At 49.9% G+C, this 12,752-nt stretch overlaps 1 long non-coding RNA gene across 2 annotated transcripts in view; it reads right to left on the bottom strand.

The window, feature by feature from the left end:
- Positions 1–313: 313 nt before the first annotated feature.
- LOC106025749 (uncharacterized) overlaps positions 314–12,752 on the bottom strand; it is a 60,958-nt gene continuing 48,519 nt past the window's right edge. For both annotated transcript variants that reach the window (XR_010050257.1, XR_001199336.2), the window contains 2 exons: positions 7,197–8,902; positions 314–5,295 (listed from right to left, as the gene is read on the bottom strand). This is a non-coding gene — a long non-coding RNA (uncharacterized LOC106025749). The remainder of the gene's footprint in view (positions 5,296–7,196; positions 8,903–12,752) is intronic.

Raw genomic sequence — 12,752 nt, forward strand, 5'->3', positions numbered from 1 at the left:
GAGACAGGGCCTCGCCGTGAAGCCGAAGCTGGCTTTGAATTTGCTGTAGAACCCAGACTGGTCTCGAACTCACAACTCTCTTGTCCCGCCAGAGGCTGGATTTCAGACATGTGTGACCTCATTCTGCTCCTTTCACTAGGAATCCTGAGAATGGCTTGATGGAGTGCAGGTGACTCCACTGTAAATCCACCAGCAATGCCTCAGGTCCTGTACCTCCTCTATTTGGAGTCCTGCAGGGTGCCTGGCTCTCTTCATCCTTGCAATAACCTAAAAAATCACGCAGACCTTTGCTCATGGCCTCTGCCTCTCCTAGGTAGGCCATTCTCTCTTCTCCAGCCCAGCTGGAGACTTTGCTGTTCCTCACTTATGCTAAACATGCTCCTGCCCCAGGACCTCTGCACATGCTTGCCTTTGCCAGTCTGCTCTCTGTATCCACAGGGAATGCTTCCTGACTGGCTTCAAGTCTCTTCTCAGATTAGCTTTCTCTAGAGACCACCTAAATCAAACAGCGGCACCTTCTCCACTCTCCTAGCCCCTTGTGCTATTTTATTTTCTTCCTTAACACCAATCAACACCTGGCAGACTGTATGCCGATTTGTTAATTTATTTATCTGTTACATTTCCAGTGTGAGCTCCATGGGGCAGGAGCTTGGGTTTTCTATTCTCCAATACAGTACCAGCAACTATAGTGTCTGTCACTAAACTCCTATTTGTTCAGCTAATTAATTAATTCGATCCCATTGTCTATAAGGCAAAAATGGGAATGTTTGGCGTGGGAGTCCTAGAAAACACTCCCCTGCTTTCACAGGCACACAGGAAACTAAAACCTCTTTCTTTCTCTCCTTTCTCTTTCTCTTTCTCCTTCTCTTTCTTTTTGTTTTCTATACTGGAGATTAAATGTAGAGCAGGGCTCAAACCCAGGGCCCTCCCCACTCAGTTATTACCCTCCACCCATTTTATTTTTTATTCTGAAGCAGGGTTTGACCAAGTTGCCCAGGCTGGTCTTGAGCTCGCAGTCTTCCAGCCTCAGCCTCCCGAGTAGCTAGGATTCTAGGTGTGTACATCTTGCCTGTCAGACGTCCCTTTTTCTATACACAGCACCCCAGACACAAATGATTTTTCAAAGGTCTATGATTACATTTCCATTGGGAAAAAGACGAGTCCAAAATTGGAAAACATATTGAAACGCCAGAATTAGTAAATGTTTAAATGGTGGTGAATATACCCAATCAATCTTCATAAAGTGTCACTCAGATGACATGTGACAGGGTAGCAGCTGGGTTCTTAGGGAAAGCCCAGCGGACTTGGGGAGCTTGATGCCAAGGCAGAATCGGAGCCCAGGGCCAGATCTTTCCCTGCAGCCAGCAGGGACTGAGGGCCGGGCTCAGACTTGCAGGGTCCGACATCTGGGATCCTTTAGGTGAGAGTCACCATCGCCCACGTGGACCAAGGAGGGGGAACGAGGGAGGAGGTGGAGCAAGAAGTAAGCACCCAGAGGAAGAACACGGCCCACAGATACCTGAGAAGATACTGGACGCCGATGGCCCCCACAGAAACCCCAACTGAAGCAGCCCAAAGTTTCATCTTGGCCTGAAAGGGGGGCCATCATAAAGGCAGCAATCTATAACAAGTGCTCCCGGCAGGGCGGTGGGGAGGAAGGACCCTGCTCCGCTGTGGTGGGAGTGTGGGCTGGGGCAACCTCCGTGGGCCTCAGCACGGAGAGGCCTCAAACGACCTAATATAGACACCCGGATCGCCCAATTAGGGCCCCCCAGGCATCTTCTCAGAAGCCTGGAAGGCATCAGATGACTGAAGTCCACGCTCTCTCGTGGTCACAGTCCTACAACTCCCCAGAGCTAAGCCTTGGAAGCGGCCCACGTGTGCACCACGAGGTGAGTGGATAAAGTGGGGTATCACTGTGCCACAAAGCAGACCAGCTGGAGTCATCTGTGGAAAAACAGAGGCGCCAAGAAACCATCATGTCACGGGACATAAATCAGACCCAGCGGACAGTTCAGGATCAAGTGGGTTCTCTTATCTGAGAAGCCAAGAGTATGACTAGACAACTGGACGGCAGATAAAGGAGACAGGAAAGCCAGGCATGGTGGTGCATGTCTGTAATCCCAGCGCTTGGGAGGCTGAGGCAGGAGGATCCTTGGGAATTCCAGAGCAGCCTGGGCTACAGCCTGAACTGCAGAGTGAAACTCTATCTCAAGAAGACAAAAATTAAATTAAATGAGACAGAGAGACAGATCTTGTGCAAGTGGGGAGTTAGGGGCAGGGTGCGAGGGCAGGGAAGAAGGCCAGGAAGGGTAAGAGGTGCTGGGTACATCTGCGGGACACCAGCGGTGAGAGGAGCAGTGGCTTCTCCTGCGTGCACTAACACAGGAGAGTGAACCTAAGCAGGGGAGGAGGATGGTGGCCGCAGGGAATTAATCAAGGGCCAGGTGAGGGGGCCGCCACCGGCACCTCTGGAGTCCCAGGCCAGGGTTCCTCCTGAGGTGACCACGACAGCCACGGTCCTCCTCAGCCATGACACACAGGGCACTGAGACTCAGGCTCAGGGGGACCCAGCAGGTCCTTCCCACTCCTTAGGTGAACCTCACTGTGCACCTGGTCTGGCACCGCTGGTCCTTACAGTATACGTGCTGAGGAGCGGGGAGTGTAGGGTCAGAGAGGAGCAGGAGGCCAAGGCCAAGGTCAGCATTCTGGACCTGGGCACCATTGCCAGCTAGGTCTGCTCATCCCTTGTGGTAAGGAGCAGTCCTGCCTCTTCCCCAGCCCCCATATCCACCTGCATCCCCAGCAGTGATTCCAGAGCTGTCTGCAGATGCTGCTGCTCTTGGGAAACAAACCCAGCCTGGCAAAGACCCGAGGGTCTGATGGACCAGCCAGCCCTAGGGCAGCAGATTTTCAAGGGATGCATTTAGAATGGATCCTCAGCTTCGAGCTTCATGCAAGGCCGGCCCACAGCACTGCACCTGCCTTTGAATTTGTCTTCCCTCTTCAAGGCAGCTAACAACAACAACAATGATAATAAAAACTCTCCTGCACATTAATCGGGGAAACTTTTTGTTAAGGACCTACTATGTGCTGGGTACATAGGTATAGGGCAGAGTGGTATGGAAGACAGGAGCATCTGCTGTCATTCACCTGGAGGAGTCGGATGATGAATAACAAGTGAACGGACCAGGATCAGGTAATTTCTGATCGTTCAGTGGAGAGCTTCCAGAGACAACGCCATAGACCGGGGTGAAGAAACCAGGGAGGCTGACCGTAAAGGGCTAGGTGGGGAAGTCTCTGTGGCGAGGGGATGTCCCACTGTTGCAGGCAACTGAGTTGGTTAGAAATATTACAGGCAGCCAGACAGGGCTGGGCCTCAGTGGAGCAGAGCAGACACCTGGCAACTGGGGAGACTGACCCCTCCTGCTGTGGGCCGGGCCTCAGGACAAAAGATCACACAAATGCACCCACATCCTAAGGACTGATATTCTAAATGGTTAGCTCCCTGTCACCCCGAGGAAGCCTGGAGTCACCACCCCAACCCTCTAGGGAAGAGTCACTGCTCCTTAAGAATGCCCACTTTCTATGTGACTTGCTGCCCCATTTGTCCCCAATGTAATCAATTTTACCTGAACTATTGATCCTATTGGCTAACTATAGTTACGTCCCACCTCATGCCCATCTGCCTTGTGAGTTCCCAGTCTTCCCCCACCTTGAACCTGTCTCACCCCATGATTTTGTTCTATAAAAGTCCCTAGGAAAGACAGAGTCCTGGGCAACCCGCTCAGGACCCCTTCTGTCTCTCTTTAGACAGAAGCTTTCCTTCTCTTAATAAATATACTCTACTCTTGAAGACACTTTTTTTTTTTTTTTGTCTTTTTCCTTTTCATTGGTACCAGGGATCGAACTCATGACTGCCTGCTTGCAAGGCAGGCGCTTATGCTGCTGAGCTAAATCCCTCGCCAATATACTCTACTCTTAACCTTTGTGTTCCTAAAATTCATTCTTCAATTTTAGAGAACACAAGCTCATACCGGACATAGTAGGTTGGCAGTTTCATTCTCTGCATCATTCAGAGGTCCAGCAGGCAGGGTTGCTGGGGCCTTCAGAGTGCCCCAGGCCTAAGGTCTAGCGAGTTCAAATGTCCTGAGGCAGAAATGAGTTAGAAGCATGAGACCAGTGGCTCAATGTCAGCAGGAGTCAGAATCGCCTGATGGGCCCTTCAGACGGGTGCCGGGTGCTGACTCCAGAGCATCTGATTTGCTGGATCTGGGACTGACCCTAGAATTTGCAATTCTATCAGAAGCCTCTAGTTTTCCTTTTCTGAGGGACAAATGGTGGCCAAGAAACAGGACCTCTCCTAAATGTGGGTGTCATCTTGGGTGTCCCATAAAAGTTTTACTGACCCCTGGTGGAGGAGACAGAGGCCCTACCTGATTGCTTGTCCACAATTGCTGCGTTCTCCACTCTCGCACACCTTCAAGCGTGTGTGTGTGTGTGTGTGTGTGTGTGTGTGTGTGTGCACAGATCCTCCACGACAGATGTAACTAACCATCACACACACCAACATGTACACAAATAAAAAAAAAGATGTAGGTGCCATACGAGTCCCCACTTCTAGGGACCCTCACCCCAGGGAAGAAAGAGACACAGGAAGAAATAAACACACCCACGCTGACCCAGGTGACATCCTACAAGAGGAGGAAGTGGCCACGTCTGCGTGGGCTTCCATAGACATCTGTAGATCCATCCACAGATGCAGTGACTGAGAGAAAATGAGAAGCATTCACTCAGGAAGACGAGGAAATTGGGGAACCCATCACCCCACAGTTCAAGCCCGTTTTCCCATCAGAGCCGAGCCCTCTGGATTCTGCAATTGGCTGGCAACCCTGTCCTGGACATGCAGTAGAATCGAGTTTGTCTTACATTCTGTCAACAAGATTATTTTTAATCATCTAGCTCTTTTATGGTCCCGTGGTACAGTCATAACTCATGACCGTAACCCAGAGACCCTGGCAGGTGCCTGCTGAGTCACTCAAGAAGGTTACATCACGTCCAGTCTTCTTTTGCTAAGTGCATCGCACGATTGTCTAAATCGTTTCTGGTGAGCCACGCATGGAATCCGGGGTCTCTTGCTGCTTCACGCCGACGTGGTGGACCACAGTGAGTCCCTCAGGTGACCTCTGCGTGCTCCAAGGTGGTTTCTTGGTAGCGCTTCCTTGGTTTCTTTGAATGCTGGGATTCTTGTGGCTGATACACAAGTTTCCAAGCCATTTGCATGATATCTGGAGCCTGAGTAGGTGAGAATGCACACATATTCTCAGGGGCGTAGTGTGGGTAGGGGCTCTCTTCTGAACGAGGCAGCCATCCTACAAACTTTCAATTTAAACAAACTGCTCCTTTTTTTCTTTTCTAGTGTTGCTGGTTTTGAACCCAGGGCCTCGTGCATGCTAAGCAAACACTGTACCACTGACCACACCTCCAGCCCTTTTTATTTGATTCTGAAATGGTCTCACTGAGTTGCCGAGGCACCACCTTCCTGCCTCAGCCTTCCCAGGAGCGGGGATTGCAGACATGTACTCCCCTGCGCAGCAGTGAACCATTCTCCAAATTAAAACCCAACATAAACTCACCCCCACCCCAGGAACACCTCCGCACTCTTCCGCCTCCCCGTTTGTTTCTTTAAACCCTCACCTTGTTCATTTCCCTGGTCACATGGTGGGAGTGTGATCAGCCAGCTCACGCACCATAAGGACAAAGGTATGAAGATGACTAATAATTAAATACACTTTGATATATTTATATGTAAATGTTAGCCTAGGCCTCAGTGCTCTGAAAATCTGAATATCATCAAAGTAGACTAAAAATATCCTCCTGGCTTTAAGTAAACCTTGAGAAGAGAATTGCTCAACAGGCATAATTCACATTTTTCCGGACTGCTGTCCTCTCCCCTGGGGGTTTAGCTGGGGACACCAGCTCTCACTGCTGGAACCAGTCATTCCCTGTGATGCGGGAAGAATGCAGGCCTGAGTCTGGTGTGAGCCTGGACAAGCCGTTTTCTTGTTCTTTTCTGCCTGTGGAGGGAGGCTTGTTACTAACGGGAACCTTCAGTCACAACCTGTTGGGCAGAAGGCAGATTGCATCCAGGGCTCTGGGAAGCTTTCCCTCTCCTATCCCTCTCCTCCTACCCTGTCACCAAGAAAGAAAAAGGAAGGAAGGAAGAAGAAAGAAACAGAGAAAAGGAAAGACAGAAAGAGAAAGAAAGAAAGAGAAGAAAAGAAGGAAGAAAGAAAGGCAGAAAAAAAAAAGGCAAAGCAAGGTCTCCATCTAAAGTTGTGATCTGTCACCGCGCTTGGCTTGCCTGGTCCTGGATTTCTTGCAAGAGGAACCTCCAGTTGCTATAAATTACACACTGTCTTGACAAGAAGCATGTTAATGCTTTGGGGGTTCAGCAGGAGACCAGCAGCCCTGTTTCTGAGGTGGCCACACTCCTCTGCATCTGTCCGACTGTCTCCTGCCCTCCTGACCTCATTCCTTCGGGCAGCATAGGACCCCCAGGTGGGAGAAGGGGTCACCGTGAATAGGAACCAGTGAGTGGGTGCCAACCCAGCTCTCGTGTTCACGGCTACGGCCTCCTGGCTGTAACCTTGCAAAGCCTCTGTGGTGTTTCTCCACCTGGTCTGATGATGCAGGGTCATGTGCTACCTTTGCTCAGTGGTGTACACGTCCACAGCCTTGGTGCAGAACGTTTACTTAGAGTGGCATGCCACGGGGGACCAGAGAGTCCAGTGACTCAACGCGGAGGCTTCACGTCTGACCTCTAGCTTTCCTGTGAACTTTTCTGAGCCACGGTACTGGCTGGGACTTTTCATTTAGTGATTTATTATTTATTTTCTGGCTATGACTTTAGGTCAGTGATTGAAGAATTCTAAACCTCAGTTTCTCCATATCACCCCTTCCCATGGCTGCACATGGGAAACACTTAGCCTCACGCCAGCACCCGGGAGGAGACTCGGTGAACCCTCCCACCCAGCCTGTTCCGAGCAGCTTTGAAGAGTGAAAGTGACTTACTTTTGCAGTGTTATTTTTAGCGTTTGGTCTCCTGAATTGAAATGGATGCCCTTCATACCTGAGATAGACATGTGAGCCAAGTATGAAGGGCTGCAGTGTTGGTGAAAAACACGTTCACTTACCCATTTATCCATTCACCTCCTCCTCTTGTGGTGTGCAGCATGGCAAGTAGAACAGACCAGAGACAGTGATGTCTGCTGGAGATGCTGACGGCAAACAGGAGAACCAGCAACTCACTAAGTGCTGAGGGCAGCGCTGCTGGGCAAACGGGAAGTTCTCAGAGAGGACCGGCGGGCAGACTTCCCCGAGAGGCATTAAGCAGACGAAGGATCAGAATGGGCCCACCGAGCAAGGAGGGTGGAAAGAACCTTCCAGAAAGAGGGCGGGGCTAAGAGGTGGGCAGTCTGGTCAGGAGCAAAAATTAAACCCATGGCTGGAGCCCCGAGAAAGAGACACGGACGATCCACCTCCTTCCAGCAGCTTCTCTCTGAAGAGTCAGCTGCTATGACAGGTTTGCCTGTTGTCCATATGAAAAGGAAGCTGTAGAGATTCCAAAAACCAGACGTGAGTGTTGAGCTGGCTCCAGCCCACACCTTGCATCTTTCCTGCAAGTGTTGGTTCATGGGAGAGCCCACGTCTGGCCTCCAGACTGCAGAAGTCGGTCCCAGAGTCTTCAGCTGTCCCTCCCCATCCCCAGGGCACTGGTGCCAGGGGAAGTGGGCAATGTCTGATGTGCCCATGGAACATCAGCAGCTAGCACAATGCCCGCCCCTTGTAGAGTCTGCAGGGTGACTTCATCATTGCTAAATGTACTGTGCTCACCGTTGACAGGCGATGCACTGTTTTAAATATGATAATCCAGTGAGTGCTTTTCACAGCCCTGAAGTACATACTGGTGTAAATAAGTGACATTTTACAGAAGAAATGAAAGCTCAGAGAGGTCAGTTACCACTCAAGCCCTTGGGGCTGGGAATTGACCCAACTGGGATTTGAACCCTAGAGTTTGACTCAAAAGCTTTTGCTTTGAGTTTGGGTATAAAATGCCTCTGAAATTGTGCATAGGAATCACCTGGAAAACATGTTAAAATATCCATTCCTGGCCCCACTTGCAGAGTTTCTGATGCAGTAGTTGTATTAGCTACCCAATGCTGCATAACAAATTAATCTCAAAATAGAGGGTTCAAACAACAAACATTCCTGACCACCCAGCTTCTGTGGGTCACCACTGAGTCTCTCACAAGGCTCCAATGTGGATGTCAGGGGTTTCACGGGGCCCAAGGCCTTGAGCAGTCAGGCAGGACTTGACGGAAGGCATCAGCTCCTTATCACGTGGACCTCCCAGAAGGCTGTCCACAGTTGCAGCTGGCATCCTTCATAGCAAGTGAAAGGCCAGCCAAGGCCATACCTGGGTCTTTGTGTCACTGCCTCTCAGAACTGACATCCGATCACTGCTGCCTCTTCTTAGGAACTCCCTACCACAGGAGGTGCAGAGAGCCCAGGAATCTGTGTTTCTGAGGAAGTGACCAGGACGCTGGCCCTCATCCACTGCGTAGCACCAATCTGCAGTAATGAATGAGCAACTAAACCAACATGCTAATGGACCAGCCCGCTGGTGGACATTACTTGTGACTGGGTCCCCTGACAGTCACTCGGGGTCTTTCTCCACTCTGGCTGTCCTTGTGATCATAGCCACTGCCGTTTCCAAGGCTGCTGTCAAGGACCCACTCGAGTCATCCGTAGGAAAGCGGATGCACCTTGAGACCGTCCTGTGAAGTGAAATGGGTCGGACACGCGAGCTTCAGTATCACCTGATTTTTCTTTAAGAAACCTAAAGTAAAAAGAAACAGCAAAACAAAAGAAGGTAATCAGAAACACAGAGATAGACCTTTTACAGAAGGGCAGGGGACCAAGAGAAGGAGGGCGGGGAATGGGGGGGGGCGGACATGAAAACAAATTAGACACTGTGTGCGTGAGTGTGCCAACTCCACATGAGCCACGCAATCATTACGTACTGCACACCAATACAAAGAAAAGAAAAAGCTCTTAAAAATGCTGTCAGAAGGGGCTGGGGATTTAGCTCAGTGGCATAAGCGCCTGCCTTGCAAGCAGGCAGTTGTGAGTTCGATCCCTGGTACTGAAAAAGACAAAAGAAAAATGCTGTCAGAAAGGTAATGGAACTAGGACCCCGGACTCTGCCCTGTCCCTGCTGGAACCCGATGGGCTGACCTGCGGTGGGCCTGCCTCGGGCTCACCTCCAGAGACTCGGCAGTCCGTTCCCACTCAGCCTATCCTGGCCTTGGGAGTTGGGCTCACGGAGGAGAGGGCAATCATTTCCCGACTTTCTCTCCTGGCTCCTTGCTTTTCAGGAGACAGAGCAGGAGGAGTGGGTTGTACCTCCACCAGGGTCCCTGAGAGCCAAACCACCAAGTACATTTGCTCTTCCTGCTTGAATTAAACAGGACTCCCTGGCCACCGGCTGTGTTTGACCCGGCTGCCTGGTGGGAAGGGGACAGCCTGGAAGGCGGGTTCCTGTTCTCAGTGACAGTGCAAGAGGTCCCTGTTTCTCTGTCCTGCCTGGAGGGAGCGATGTGTGTGGGGCTGAATAGCTGATAGGGTTGCAGAGGGGAACATTCCCAAATAGATGCTTGTGTTGTGCATTGCTGTATCAAGAAAAATTACACTTCCTTCCTTGTCCCCCACTTAGTGATATTCAGACACCACCTTACACAAGGCTGGTGCATCTCTGAGTTCCTCGCCCCACCTGAAGAGTCCCACCACAGCCCAGTTCGGTCTGCTTACACCTTAATGTAGATGCTCTCCAGTCACCTTCTGGCAGCCTCAAGCAAGTTCCTTCTGCACACAAGCTGGGGTCTCGCGTCCTTGGTCCCCCAGGCTTGTCATCCACGATGCCCTTCCATCCTTTGCCTGGTGGCACTCAGGCTGACCTGCTGGACACAGCCAGGGAGGGTTTCTGGACAGCAAGGCCAGCGGTCACAGTGCTAGTCTCTCTGTTGTGTTTGTCTATCTCATGAACTGATTTCCAGTCTATATGAGAGGAGTCCTGTCGTACACTCTTGTGCATGTAGTGCGCATGTATTTGTATGGCTGTCAGGCACATCACAAATGCAACACCGAATGGGACAGATCCTCTGTCAGTTTGAGTCACCCTGAGATTTTTTTTCTCTTACTGGAAGAGAAAGCAGCTGGGAGCCCTGGATCTCTTCATGTCAGGTAGGAATTTGACTTTCAGATCGATGAGGCTCCGTCCATGTACTGTCTAAGCCGAGTCTTGCTTTAAGACACTGGCTGATTGAAATCTGACAGTAGGTCATGTTGGCCAGGGTTATGAGTGCTGGAAAGAGATCTGCTTGACGTGAGGCTTCCTTGGGTTGGAGGAAGGACTGGAGGACTGTGGTCCATCCCCACACATGGTCTGTACCTCACTAGGGACAGTGTTCCTCCCTCATTCCACTGCTGATGGAAGGAAGACTATTCGTGATGCCCACGGGCATAATTTCCTGCTTTGCACCCGGGTGTCCTTTTTAAAAATCCCTTTAAGATTATGTATAATGTAGCATACTACTAACAGTATGGAACTCTCAGTAGGAACATCGACTTCATGAAGACCAGGCTGGTCCTTGCACACCATGCCTGATATACTGTAAGTGCTCATTAAATATATGAACACTAAAACTACAAATACATGGAGGAGCTGGTGAATCTCTTTAGCAATGCAAAGTAATGTAAATTGAATCAGGGTGGAGGTTGGGGGGCAGGAAAAGAGTAGAAAAAAAATTAAGTTTGGAGACAAATACCACCTGAGAATTAAGCAGCCTGATAAATCACCTTTGAAATATACAGGCCAATAGGAACATGGGAGTTTCTTTAGAATAAATTGGTTTTCATTTGTATTTCAGGGCTGCTTGTAATCAGTAAAGGGAGGCACACGTTTGGAATTGCTATATTATTTCTGTAAGCCCTTTCGCCTTATTCTCAGCAGGTTTACTACTGGCTGGAACTTGTTTTCAAGGCTAAATTCCTCACCCAAGTATGCAATCCGGCTGGTTCCAGGGAGAAGGCTTAGCGTTCCCTGGGTGATGTCCCTGCAGTGACCAGGCGGCCCGGCTAAGCAGCCAGCATCCATCCCTGGTGTCCATCCCTCCCTCGCTGCTCCAGGCTGCCTGCATGGGAGGGCTCTGGTGGCAGCTGCCACGGCCCACAGCTGTCTGTGCGCAGGCTCTCTGGCTTTATGGTCAATGCCATCAATAAAGTGCTTCCCACTTTAGATCTCCTAGAATACAGGCTTCTCTTGGAGACCAGAACTGATGAAATTCACCATAAACTATACGGTCCACGACAGTTTGTTTTACCCTGTAGGAGCTGTGTTGCTTGCTTTCTTCTAACAACTGAGAAGTCCCAGAGTGACTCAGCAGCAGTGGAACCACCTCAGGACTGCAGAAAAAAAGATCATCTTCCTCTTTCCTCTTCCCCTTCCTCCAGCTGCAGGCATGTGTCCAACCACCCAGACGACAAACAAAACACGACTAGCGCCAGGCAGCTCCATTGCATTTCTTGTCCTCCTGCAGGGACTACTTTCTGTGTCTGCAGGCAAATGCTAAGTGACATAAGTTTTAGTTTCCAATTTGGTGGCTGAAATGGTTATAAAGAGCATTAAAAAATAGATTAACAAGATATGATAATAAAGACAGAATCACACTTGCTTTTCTTTCTCCAGCTGGTTTATAAAGCAAATAACAGCATACTTCCACTAAAAGGGGCTTCAGCAAAAGGCGTTCCCACTAGCTCACCACTTGACAGGTGTCCAGGGATAGGCGTGGTGGATGCAGCAGGCAATGATGTCATTACGAGGCTAAGGTTTGGAAAATTCTCATTTTGTGATTCTTGCCGTGGTCATCACGTCTTTGCTAATGGCCCAGCCTCCCCATGCTTCTTGTTCCCACATAACCTAAACCAAAAGCATCAAGGGAGGGGAGCCACAGCCCCTTCTGTTCAGGTCGTATGCTTTCTTATCAAAGAGGAAAATTGTCCCCAAACCTCCATCCTCAGGGGCTGAAAATAATCCATCACAGCTGAGCCTCTGTATTCCAGGGAGATGCTGCTCGGCACCCAAACAAAATTTGTATTGCGTTAGTGAGGAACAAAGGTAGGATGCTGGCTGGGTCGCGGATGGCTTCATCTCCACTGATGTGAGTCTTTATGACAATTAAGCTTTTAAAAATTACTTAATAAGAAAGCTGGCTGTGGCAGTGTACAATGTAATCCCAGCGCTTTAAGAGGACAAGGCAGAAGGATCTCCACACGTTGGAAGCCAGCTCGAGCTGCCAAGTGAGTTGAAGGTCAGCCTGAACTACAGAGGAAGAGCCTTCTTCAAACACACACACGCACACATACACATGCACACACATACACAAACACACTTGCACACACACACTCACACAAAGTAAAAAATAAGTAAATGTTGGTTGACAACAACAACAATCCAAGATTAATTCTGGGGGGATAGTTGTCCCATGGCATCCAAGGTCATCATACAACAGTGATAAATGGCACTTTGTGGGGATCTTTGGTATGGACATGCTCGAGGTCTCTTATAAGATCTATTGGTCTGGGGTCCAGTTTCGGGTCCAGGACTGCAGAGTGTCCAGCTTTTCTCCTCA

The sequence above is a fragment of the Cavia porcellus genome, unplaced genomic scaffold (assembly GCF_034190915.1).
Source record: "Cavia porcellus strain 051 isolate PalLab524CR breed Dunkin Hartley unplaced genomic scaffold, mCavPor4.1 scaffold_10, whole genome shotgun sequence".
Classification (NCBI taxonomy): Eukaryota; Metazoa; Chordata; class Mammalia; order Rodentia; family Caviidae; genus Cavia; species Cavia porcellus.